Below are 12,458 nucleotides of genomic sequence, written 5' to 3'. Positions count from 1 at the left end.
ACTGTTCCATGCAAATGGTAAATTAAAACTCAGCTTGCTTACTAATGAATGAAAATACTCTAATTACCTTCATGTTCTACCAAGGACATAAATATAACTTCCCTTCTTTATCTAATAAAACAAGCAACTTGCAAAAGTTGCACTAATTAATAGAAATTCCTTATTTTAATTGCTTTACGTCAAGAAATTAAATTTATTTACATTCGTTGTCATCTCAAGCTAAGTCCCGTGATCCTTTATCAACTATTATTCCAACTAGATGCTATCAAATTACAGTAGTCAAAATTCTCTTCTCTCTTTCTCTCCAATAGAAAGTCTATCTTTAATAATATTTCGCTCCTTTTTTGTTTAACTACATAGTCTTAACTACTTATTCTAAAACATCTGTTAACTTTCTAAATTTTTATAAATTTTAAATTTATTTACAGCATAAAATTACTATTTATGATCATTTAAATTCTTAATATCCACCTTATCTCTATTTATTTTTTTTTTTCATCAATATAACAAGAAACTTTACAATTACACAAATATTATTCTCCTTCAAATTATATTCTAATTATCATTTTCTAATATAATTATCACCCAACATAATAGCGTTCCAATCCCAAGTCCACTAGTTTCCTCTATTATCTTTTACTTTCATTTTATTATACTAGATCCATAAACTTAGTCTGGCTTATTAAACATCCTACATATACTAGGGTCTTGCTTATGTCCCGTCTAATACACTCATGAATTCCCAAAGTATAGAAGTCTTTATCTTAAAGCTGCTGAGGTATCACTATTTCTAGTTTTATCAAATCTTGTTACCCATAATCCTTAATTTATTAAACCTCTAATTACTGACTATCCTCATTTAAATCATATTAATTTATACCCTTCACGTTTCTGTAATTGATTCTTTTCTTAATATCCAAACAATAACAGGACTAGATCCATCCTTACTTATCTATTTCATTAGTATTATATCAATTCAATAATTGGACAATTATCTCTCCATGTCCGATGTCATTCATCAATACACTTAATCATCATAGCTCACTATTTACATAACATAAGTACCTTAATTCCCTTATGGAGTCATTAACTCCTTCTCAGATCATAGAATCTCCCATTAAACAAAAATCATTGTTTGTAATTCACATACCATCGAGTGTGCAACAATTATTTTAAATATCAAAAGGCTAAATACCATTAGATTTAATTCTTACTTGTACCATATTAAACCATAAGATGCCACAATCCACACAATATCCACCACTAAGTACACCATGATTAAAGTAGTTTATCTTTTACTAAGAATCACAATTTACTTTTCTTATAACCACAATAATTTATATTATTCCCTACATTCATAAACTTTAAACGAAATAGCTGATGAATGCTACAATACACTTTGTCCCACCAAGCAGTAATTACTCATAAATAAAACTTACTTCATCTAATAATTCCACCAATATTATTCTTTATGAAAAATACTCATCACCAATTATTATACCAAATCGCACCAAATCCTTCAACATTCAGACCTTATAAAAATCATGTATATCCATTCCATCCAGAAAATATTTATCTCAATAAATATAAGAAATTCCACTAACCAACATCATGTAAATTTCATCAAATTCATATACTCATTCAATACTCTAATTAAATAGATTCTGATGTCCTCGAATCCAAATCATTTAGTTCTATTGTTAAATTATTAGCAACTCATTCGCAATTCCGCAAGCACACCTATACACACATTCATGCATTCTTAAATATGTATTCCATAAAAGGGTTTTTGTTTAAACCATCCCCTTAGCATCAGTAACTAAATCACATCTCTAAAGAACAAGGATACAAAATTTACTTATTAAACAACTTGACTCTAATCTGGTTGCGAACAACGCTGAAGAGGAAAGCAAGGAAGACTATGTCAAGACATGACAGGAATTACTCCGCAGTTACATCTAGACTTATGAACTTTTGCTCTGATACCACCTTTTGTCACGACCCGTTTCCGTGGGCCGGACCGGCACTAGGGCCCAGGTAAGCTTAAGGCCCCCGAGGCCCGTAGTAAGCCTAAACTACTCTACTTAAACATGCCACACCATTTAACAGGAACAGTAAGCCCATACAGCTAGGATATAAATATAAATATTGTACAATCCGGCCCAATTTTAGATATCTTAATTAAAGATTAGTTTGGGCCTAATCATGATAAGTCATATTCATAATATGGTTATATTAATCCACCTGCATCTAATATATAACAAGTCGTTTACACAATAACGCATACGACAGAGCCCGATTGAAATACACGACCCTATAACTGCGGAGTTCAATAATATTCTGATAATAGAATAATTAGCACATCCAAATTTAAATAACAAAAATATAAAATTTACATTTATAACTCTGCGGAGAAGATTGCAGAGCTTCAGTCGAATGAGCTGCTTCCTAGTACCTGGGAGGTTTGGAGAAAAGGGGGGTGAGTTTTGCAACTCAGTGAATAATAATAAATAATACACACCACATACAGTCAAGCAAAATGCACCCTAGTATACTGAATGAACACACAACAGTCAATCATATGACATTACATCAGCACCCACAAACAATATCACCTTCAAATAATCACATCACGTGGAAATTAGTCAGTGGAGTCACCGAACCCCCGATGAGTCGTCCTCCCACATGGCTCATCCTCTCACATGTGCACCAGGGAGCCGATCCCCCATACTGGCCGGCCGGTCTAATCCTCACTTGACCAGCCCTCTCATTGTTTTTACATTCTCTCTTTTTTTTTTTTTTTTTTTTTTTTTCATACCAACAGGAGGCAACCCGGTGGTCTCCATCCAATCTAGATCATCAAGCGCTCACAACAGGAGGCCACCCTGCGGGCTGCAATCAAATCTAGATTTTCAGGTGCGCAACAACAAGCGGCCATCCTGTGGTTTCAGAACAAACAGAATTATCAGGTGCACAAGGGGGCGCCGATCTCCCATTTACCCGGCTAACAGAAACAGAATTAGGATCCATATAACAGAATCAGAATATAACAGAAATCAGAATCAGGATCCGTATAACAGAAACAGTCTCACAAACCCATGGTGACCCACTTCATCCTAATTCCACACAAACAAAGCACAGTATATGCACAGCACAAGTAATCAAACAATTCTTTCAACGTATTACACCAATTTCATCCAAATGCACAATTATATATAAGTATAATTATAATGATCGTAACTTAATATATATGATAAAATACTTGTAATATATTGTAAATATGTAAATAAAAACATAATGTTTATGAATAAATGTTATGCATATGCAGTGTTGATATGCATTATTTATTATTACTCACAGTGATGGAGAGCGAAGTTCTAGCTTTGATTCTGTCCTGGAGTACTAGATGGACCCGGGCGATCTAAGCAAAGTAAGAATGACACAAAAAGAAATAATTCTATCAGACAAAATATCTCCTTACCCTTCTAAGAATTTTATTTTATATTCTAAATTTTTCTACGTAATTTAATCTCGATATCTAATTTCTTATCTGTACTAAAATTTTATCTTTCTATCTAACTCTATTTTATTTGTTTTCGTTTGAATTATATTTTATTTCTTATTTTATTTTCTATTAAAATTTATTTTATTTTCTACCGAAATTTCGGCAGCATCTCCCCTAAAAATTGGACTATCCACCTGTTAAAATATCAACAATATATCTAATATTTCCAAACCACACAGCCCATCCATCGGGCAATCAATCAATCAAATTTCCCATCCTCCATCAAACTCAACATCACCACACAATAACATTATGTTTAAACTATCTTAATTAAATCAACACTAAAATTTCAAAGCTATTAACTATCCACATTTACCAAATTAAATTAATTACATTAATCCACTACAAAGTAATAAGTTTAATTTAATTAACTAACATTACTAACATTAACTTAACTAAACTTAACTAACTCATTAATTACAATTAATAAAAATTAATTTCATTAACTAACATTACTAAATTAATTAACTACAAATAATAAAATTAATTTAATTAACTAATATTACTAACATTAACTAGATTAACTAAAATTGTTAAAATTAAACTAACTAAAATAACTAACTTTAATTAACTATCATGAATAAAATTAAATCGATTAACTAAAATGTATTTAAATTAATTATACCCCAAATATAGTTGTTGTCGAATTGCTAGAATGGGAGTTGCCGGGTTGAAGGGCAGCAACTGCTTGTGGCCGGATCTAACTAGCAGTGGCGGAGAGAGGCGGAGAGAGGCGAAGAGAGGCAGCTGGCAGCGAGACTTGCAGCTGGAGCTTCTGCTGTGGGCGCGCCAGACCTGACAGAGGGCCTGACTGTGCGATCTGTGGCGCTGCGTGAGCTAGGACAAGGCGGAACGAGCGACAGAGCTGCTCCAGTGACGAGCGGCAGTGAGAACGGCAGTGGCGCTCGACTGGAGCTGCTGGAGCTGCTGGACAGTGGTGCGAATGCAGGTGCAGGGAAGAAGAAAGGGGAAAGAAAGAAAGAAAGAAAGAAAAGGAAAAGAAGAAGAAGAAGAAGAAGAAGAAGAAAGAAAAGGAAAAGAAGGTGGCGGAGATGGTGTCGCCGGAGATCGGGAAGCGCAGAAAAAAAAAATGGGGAAGGGGAGTGAGGTGCGCTAGAAATAGAAAGAAAAGAAAATTCTAGATGGTTTGGGTCGAACCGGTTCGATTCGGTTCGGTTCGGCCCAAATCTTCAGTTTCCAATTGGTTTACGGGTTTTTCAATCGATTTTTGGTTCGGTTTCCCACAGAGTTCACATTAAAATATTAAAATAAATTTCCAAGCTGTCGGTTTATTAAATTTAATTGGAAAATCTTTGAAAATAAAAATTCGAGTTGTTTCAGGATTGGATTGATTTTGCCATTCCTAAGGATGGATTGAACTTTGAAATCGCTTCAGTATATAAAATAGAATCAACTGCATAAAAAAATAACATTGTAAGTAGCTTATACAACAAAATCTAATACAAATTAACCAATTGTATTTACTTTAATCTAAACAAAAATTTATACTTTAATATTATATAGACAAAAAATTAAAAGAGTATAAAAAATAAAAATATAACGAGAATTGTCAACGTGCAATGCACGTCATAAAAAAGACTAGTGTGTATATATATATATATACACACACAATAAGCATTTTTTCCCAAGAAATTAGACATGTGACATTTCTTAAATGAATGCTCTTCACTTACTCTTGCTACATAAAATTTTTGGTGACGACATATAAGATTAAAATGTTACATGGAACTCTCAAATTTTGATAGTGCCACATGAAATTTAATTACTAATTATAGTTTTATATAAATATTGATATTAATAATCATTCAATTATCATAATTAATACATATAAGTAAATAATTATAATTATTATGATATTGTAATATATCTTTCTCAATTAAAATTACATAATATTGATCTTAATTGTCATTTAATTATCATATTAATATGGATTAAATAATTAAAATTATTATAATATTATAACATATTTTTTAATTAAAAATTATCATAATTTTGACATTGAATATCATAATATGTATTATAACTTATCTTTTAAATTAATATTATTATAATATTGATATTGAATATCATTATAATCAATTATAATTATCATTTATTATATGATGAAAATTTTATATTTAAAAAAATGATAGAGAAGATTAATAGTGAAAATATTTATTAATAGTTTTATAAACGATAAATATTCAAATGTTTCAATATTTATTTGTCTTAAAATTGCAACATATAGTTGTCTTTATTAGTTTTAATGGTAATATATGAATTGTCATTAATTGCTTATTACTAGATTATAAATAGACAGAGCTCTTGGAGGTTTGGTAAGATCAATTTTTTTTTGTTTTTTTTTTTGTATTTCAATAATTCTTATACAATTTCTTTTCGACATTGATATATTTTTTTTTCTCTTCTAATTTCTATTACTCTATCAAATTAGGAAAAGTTTGATAAATCACAAGACGATTTATATAAAATTATCATTAAGAATAATATATATACGTCTATGATTGAATGTTTATTGTTGTCACGACCCATTTCCATTGGCCGGACCGGCACTAGGGCCCAGGTAAGCTTAAGGCCCCCGAGGCCCGTAGTAAGTCTGAAACACTAAAAATTTACTATCTCAATATAATTTTAAACATTCAGCCCATATTTATAGGAAAATAAACCTCAAGATTCTATTAAATCTCGGCCCAAATTTATCAGTTACAACATTTCACAGTTCGGGCCCAATTAACAATACATCACATTTTTAATATGGGCTCACATAAATATGTCGTCTATGTTAATACACGACTAATTGTACACAAGTTCTACAACTGTGGAGTTCACTAACAGACGTATACAGATAAGCCTTCGGACATTTATCTATTTAATAGATCAATACTAAAATTAGAGAATTTCTTTTTAACATTGAAAGAGCAGAGTTATAGCTGGGATTTAGAAAATGCTACTTCCTGAAAGATTTAAACAAAAGAGATATGAGTTATTAATGAATAATAATTATTGCACAACACACGCATTCACACAAATGTATAAATATATCAATCTAGTCATCCGACTAGTTATATGCTTACACAGCCAGTCACACAAATGGCATATCACCAGCACTCACAATTATTAACATCTTCATATAATCACATCACGTGGAAATTAGTCAGTGGAGTCACCGAAACCCCCGATGAGCCGTCCTCCCACATGGCTCATCCTCTCACAACGTGTGCACCAGGGAGCCGATCCCCCATACTGGCCGACCGGTCTAATCCTTACTTGACTAGCCCTCTCATTGTTTTTCCGTTCTCTCTTTTCTTTTCCATACCAACAGGAGGTAACCCGGTCGTCTCCTTCAAATCTAGATCATCAGGCGCTCGCAACAGGAGGCTACCCTGCGGGCTGCGATCAAATCTAGATTATCAGGTGCGCCCAATAAAGAGACCAACCTGTGGTTTACGGTAACGGTACAGTAGGTGCACACGGGGGCACCGATCTCCCAATTTCCCGGCCGACGGTCCAATTTCATAATTCATCACAATTAGGATCCATGCTTTATCGACCGTCCTCACAAACCCATGTTGACCCACTTCATCCCAATTCCACACAAACAAAGTAAGGCATTGTCACATCACAACTAATCAAGCATTGCAATTAATTGCAGACATATTGCACAGTTAAACAGCGGAATGCAATGCACAATTAGACATTCATACTCAAATGCAAATAAATAAATAATATTAACAATAAACAACAATGATAGAATAAATAATAATAATGATAATAAACAATAATAATGAGAATAAATAAGTAATTGAATAATTAAATAAATAATGATGATAGTAAAGTAATTAGAGCCCTTTATTTACTATGTATTAAGTTATAGAATTATTCTAAATAAACTTATTAATTATATTGTTAATTAAAACTAGTCTAAATTCTATCGAAATTTCGGCAGCACCTCCCCTAAAAATTGGACTATCTACCTGCTCAAATATCACAATATTATATATAGTTATCATTCAATGCACACAGCCCATCCGTCGGGCGGTCAAACAGTTAAATTTCCCTTCCTCCATCCAAATAATAATGTCAACATTCAACTATTAATTCACAACTTATAATAACTTTCAAACATGTTCCAATAATATTATTGAACATTCTTTGCTTCACATAAATATAATCAGCTTCTTTAGCTAATTGACAAATAAATGAAATCTTTTATACATATACATATAAACAGAGGTTATACCATTAAGTTAATTAGCTTCTAACTATTGAAAAACTCCTTATTAAACCTTTATTTCATCATCCTTGCTTAAGGTATAAACAACATCTTTAAACATTTACTAAAATTCTAAACTAGCCACTAAGAATCAATGCTAACCTAAGTAAAAATTCAACGTATATTTATACTAAGTAACTTGATTGACTCTTAAATATAGGCCTTATAAATTTCCTTGGCATAGAAATATAATTTCTAATTATGGCAAGGTCTACAATCAAACCATTCATTAATATATTAATTTATATACAATGACACTAGCTTCACCTTAGCTGCTGTTTATAAGAACAACAGGTCATACTTTACCCAAATTTACATATTATACTTTCAGCAGCTCATATCATCCAAATAACAATATCATACATATAAAACAAAATACACTAATAATCCTTAATTAACATTCAAATACATATTACTTAATAATATTAACCAAATTTAATTACTTTGCTAACTAGCTAATTAAACCTTTCTAAGATCATATAGTTCTTGTTTATCGACTTCCTTGATTTTTATTTTTTTATTTTTATTTTTATTTATTTTTTTTAGCCTGAAACCTGATTTCTAAATATACGTTAATCCATAGATTTAATATCAATTGATGTCAGATAGTAAAACTAATTATATATTCATACTCTACACGAGGAATGCAAGGTTCTGCCTCTAAGGAACTCCGGTCACCGGAGCCACCGCTGTTGCCGCCGTCTACGGTGGCCGGAGGTACCTTGGTTCCTGAATCTTGCAATTCTTACGCCAAGACGCAGCAAATTTCATATAGAACTTAGTTCTATAGCCAACTACTACAAATTATGTCAATATCTAACAAAATCCCAATTTTTTATTCTTAAATCCCTAAGTCCCATTTTGATCAATTCCTGCGTTAAATCGCCTAATCTATACAAAATGATTTCTAAAGGAGTGAAATGGGAGGACCATCAGCTTACCTCGTCGGAGATCGTCGTCGGAGTTGCTCGGAGGGAAGGACGGAGACGCGACTGTCTCGATCGCGCTGAGGTCCTCGCTTCGCTGTGACCTTTGCGCACACCAGAAACGGAAACGGAGGGAAGGGAAGGAAGGCGGGCTGCTGCGGCGAGGAGTCGACGGCGAGGAGGCGCGGCGCGGGTCTCTGGTCATCGGAAAAACAAGAGGAGGTGAAGGGCGAGGGTGAGGTCGACGCTGGAGGAAGAAGAAGAAAGGAGAGAAAAAGAAAGGAAGAAAGAAAGTGGGTCGGTTTCTAGATCATTTCGGTTCGATTCGAACCGATTTGGTCTGATTCGATTTTTGGCTCGATTTGCAGATTTTCTAATTTGATTTGATTTATTTTGACTCTTTTAGTTAAGTTCTGGAACATTTCCTCAATTTACTAAATAGTAATAATAATAATAAGAATAATAATAGATTTTTGATTTAATAAAAAAAATTCAAAAGTTTCGAAAATAAAAATTAAGGGTGTTTCAATTGTCTATTTTATTTTATTTATTTTATTATTTTTAATATCGCCCATGAAAGTTTATTAATTCAAAAATAAATTAAAATAAATAATTTTTAATATATATTTTCTTTCCTTTCAATTTTATTATAGACATTAATTTTTGTATAATTAGTATAATATTTTGAATTTGAAATAGATGTTCTTTAATTTATTAATTTTCAACAAAATTAATAAATATAAAATTATAAATAATTTAAATTATAAAATTTTTTAATTAAATTAGATATTTTAAAATATTATCACAATCTTTCTAAGATTATAGATAAAGATATTTACTGTGCATGGCAGAAGCATGTTGCTAGTTTACTCTATATATAAGAATATTATGGTATTAACTATTTGGCTTTTGTCTATTAGTATGTATAGAAAGATTTCTTGCTAATTAATGTGTTGGCTTTTGCCAAAGGCTGCTTCGGGCTTGATGAGAAAGTGCATTTCCCCCTAGGCATGGCCACAGTTCCGGAACCACCGGTTCCGTTTTTGGAACCGCCGATTCCGGTTTGGAATCGAAAGGTTCTGGTTCCGGTTCCTTAACAGTTCCAAAATCGATGGTTCCGGCCGGTTCTCCAACTGGTTTTCTAGCAAATCTTATAATTTTAAATTTTAAATTTTAAAATTTAAATTTTGAAGACCACTTTTCAAAATTTAAAATTTAAAAATTTGTGAAATAATTTATAAAAAAAAAATACACTTAAAATTTAAAAAAAGCTTGAATTAAATTTATTTTTTAAAAGACTTGAACTTAATTTATTTTTTTAAAAAAAGTCTTCAACTAAATTTATTTTTTGTTTTAAAAAGTTGGAACTTAATTTTTTTTTTAAAAAAAAGGGCCTGAACTTAATTTTTTTTCAAGTATGTTTCATTTGGATATCCCTTAATATTGTATTGGTCGGAAGTGAAATCGAAGATATCGTTTGTAGGGATAGATGAATATTGTATTTCTCCAATCCTTTCGTTGCCCTTAGTGGATCTTGAGTTTCCTCCATTTGCCATTATATGAAAATAATATGTAATTTGGAAAATAGAACAAAAAAAAAATTAGAAAGAATAATTAGAGATTAGAATTTGAAAAATTAATTCACAATATTTTGGACAAATAATTGGAGATTTGACTTTGAAGAAATTATCTTGCAATATATTGGACAATAAATTATGAATGAAAATTAGAGAGATTGTAAAGTAGAGAAGAATAATATAGAATAGAGAGAGTAGAGATAATTTTGTGTGAGGAAATTGTAAATGGAATGAGGTATTTATAATAAATTCAAAAAATCAATTTTCCACAAATACTCTTAAAACTAGCCGTTATGTAGCCGTTTATAACTGTTAGGAGGGGTAATTTAGGAATTTCATAAAAAAATTGAAAAAAAAAGTTGTTGCCTGCTGGAACGACTATTAATGGTTAGAACCCCACAGTGAGGCATGTACTCCAAAGCCAACTGTAAGCAAATATAGTTTTGGTTACGATTTAAAATTGAAAACCATTGACCACAATTTAGTCCTGATTTCGATTGGTTCGATTTTAATGTAGAATCAAACTGTGATAATACCTGATTTGGAAATGAATTATAATTTTAAATGATATTTAGTTCAGCTAATGTTTGTTATATACTCAACAATTAAATTATAAGCCCTTTCATTAACTGTACGGCCTGCATAGCAAGATAGTATGTTGAAATGGTATGCAAAGGGTACATAGAATTTTGAATTTTGAATTATAATAAAAGCCTTGATGAGTCACACTTTTATTTATTTTATATTTAAAATTAAATGCTTTTTTTTTTTTTTTGCTTACATGATAAATTTCTTAAAAAAAAGGATACAATTATGATTAAAACTCCTAATCTTTTTTATGCAGTGAATCATGCACTCGTTGACTAATTATCAACCTTTAATCATCATGTTTGAAAATTATCTTTAATAAATTATTAATATTAATATTTAAGTTAAAGTAGAATTGCGTTAATTGGTTAAAGTAGGAAACTTTCAGTTATGGCTATACTTATCCCCATCCTTACTTTCCTTCTCCATCGGAAAATTGTTTATGGAGATTCTCATGTCTGAAGTCCTGGCCGATACAGCTCTAATTGTCAATGTCCTATGTATAATCCTGATTGTAAAATGGGTAAACTTCTATGAGCACAATTTTCAAGTTTCAATTTTTTTTTTCAAGAATTAGCTCCTACTAGCTAAATAACCATTTCTGTTTTCTTTTAACTCCCATCTGTAGTAATTTGTTCTTATGGTGTGCTTTCTACAGAAAAATCTGAAATAGAATGTGACGGAAATCAAACTCTGCCTTGCTATGAGTGTAAACTTCTGCAACTAAAAGCACAATTCTCAATTCCATTTAACTTTTTTCATTTCTTTCAGGAATCGAAACCAAACTTGCATGCATATAATATTCTACTCCTAGCTAGCTAACCATTTCATTATTCTGTATTTGAATTAATTAAGTTCCGTTTGCTTTGATGTAATGCTTGGCTTAACCAGATTTTTCTTTTTCTTGACTGTGGATGCCATTAGAACTTTCATAAACAGGTTTCCTTCAGCATCTCACTTCGATGCTTTACACTGTCAAAACAGCAGCAATCTGGAGCCTGGTGCTGAAATAAGATGTGATTGTATTTTCAAGGATAACAAGAGCAACATCACTTGCCACATAACTGAAATGTATGTATCTCCAAATTCTGAGATATATTGTCAATTATAGACTTGTCTACATCCAGCGTGTGGGTGGTTCTATATACAAACACAGGCGGAGGGAGAGGACTGAGGGGAGCCTGGCCCCCCAAACTCCATTTTTTTTTTTTAATTTTCTCTATAAAATAGTCCAAAAAGATTTTTTCTTTGATTTTGGCTCCTTTTAATTTTGAAAATTTTTCTTTGACCCCTTTAATTTTGGATCTAGCTTCGCTCCTAAATACCAAGCCGATAAAAAAACAAAGGCTTTCTAAAAAAAATTATTGTTTTATTATTTTTTTTCTCAAATGTCATGTATGAGGATTTGAAAGGCATTATGGCATTACGATTTCCAAGGACCCCACTACTCGTCGTATTTGGTTTGGTATTGCTACCGGTCCAGTCAATATCGCTTATTCTGGTGTTTATCA

At 31.5% G+C, this 12,458-nt stretch overlaps 1 long non-coding RNA gene across 2 annotated transcripts; it reads left to right on the top strand.

Moving 5' to 3' along the window:
• The first annotated feature begins 11,319 nt into the window (after positions 1-11,319).
• On the top strand, positions 11,320-12,197 carry LOC119369666 (uncharacterized). 2 transcript variants are annotated; one of them, XR_005177227.2, is made up of 3 exons: positions 11,320-11,470; positions 11,606-11,656; positions 11,872-12,197. It is a non-coding gene; the product is annotated as an uncharacterized LOC119369666 (long non-coding RNA). The 2 variants fall into 2 exon arrangements; XR_005177225.2 differs by having other exon boundaries at positions 11,606-12,197.
• Positions 12,198-12,458: the final 261 nt, after the last annotated feature.

This window comes from Jatropha curcas, chromosome 4 (assembly GCF_041381405.1).
Source record: "Jatropha curcas cultivar XTBG-Jc1 chromosome 4, XTBG_Jcur_1.0, whole genome shotgun sequence".
In the NCBI taxonomy this organism is placed as follows: Eukaryota; Viridiplantae; Streptophyta; class Magnoliopsida; order Malpighiales; family Euphorbiaceae; genus Jatropha; species Jatropha curcas.
The sequence above is the reverse complement of the archived record's forward strand: the minus strand, read 5'-3'. Positions and strand labels throughout refer to the sequence as shown.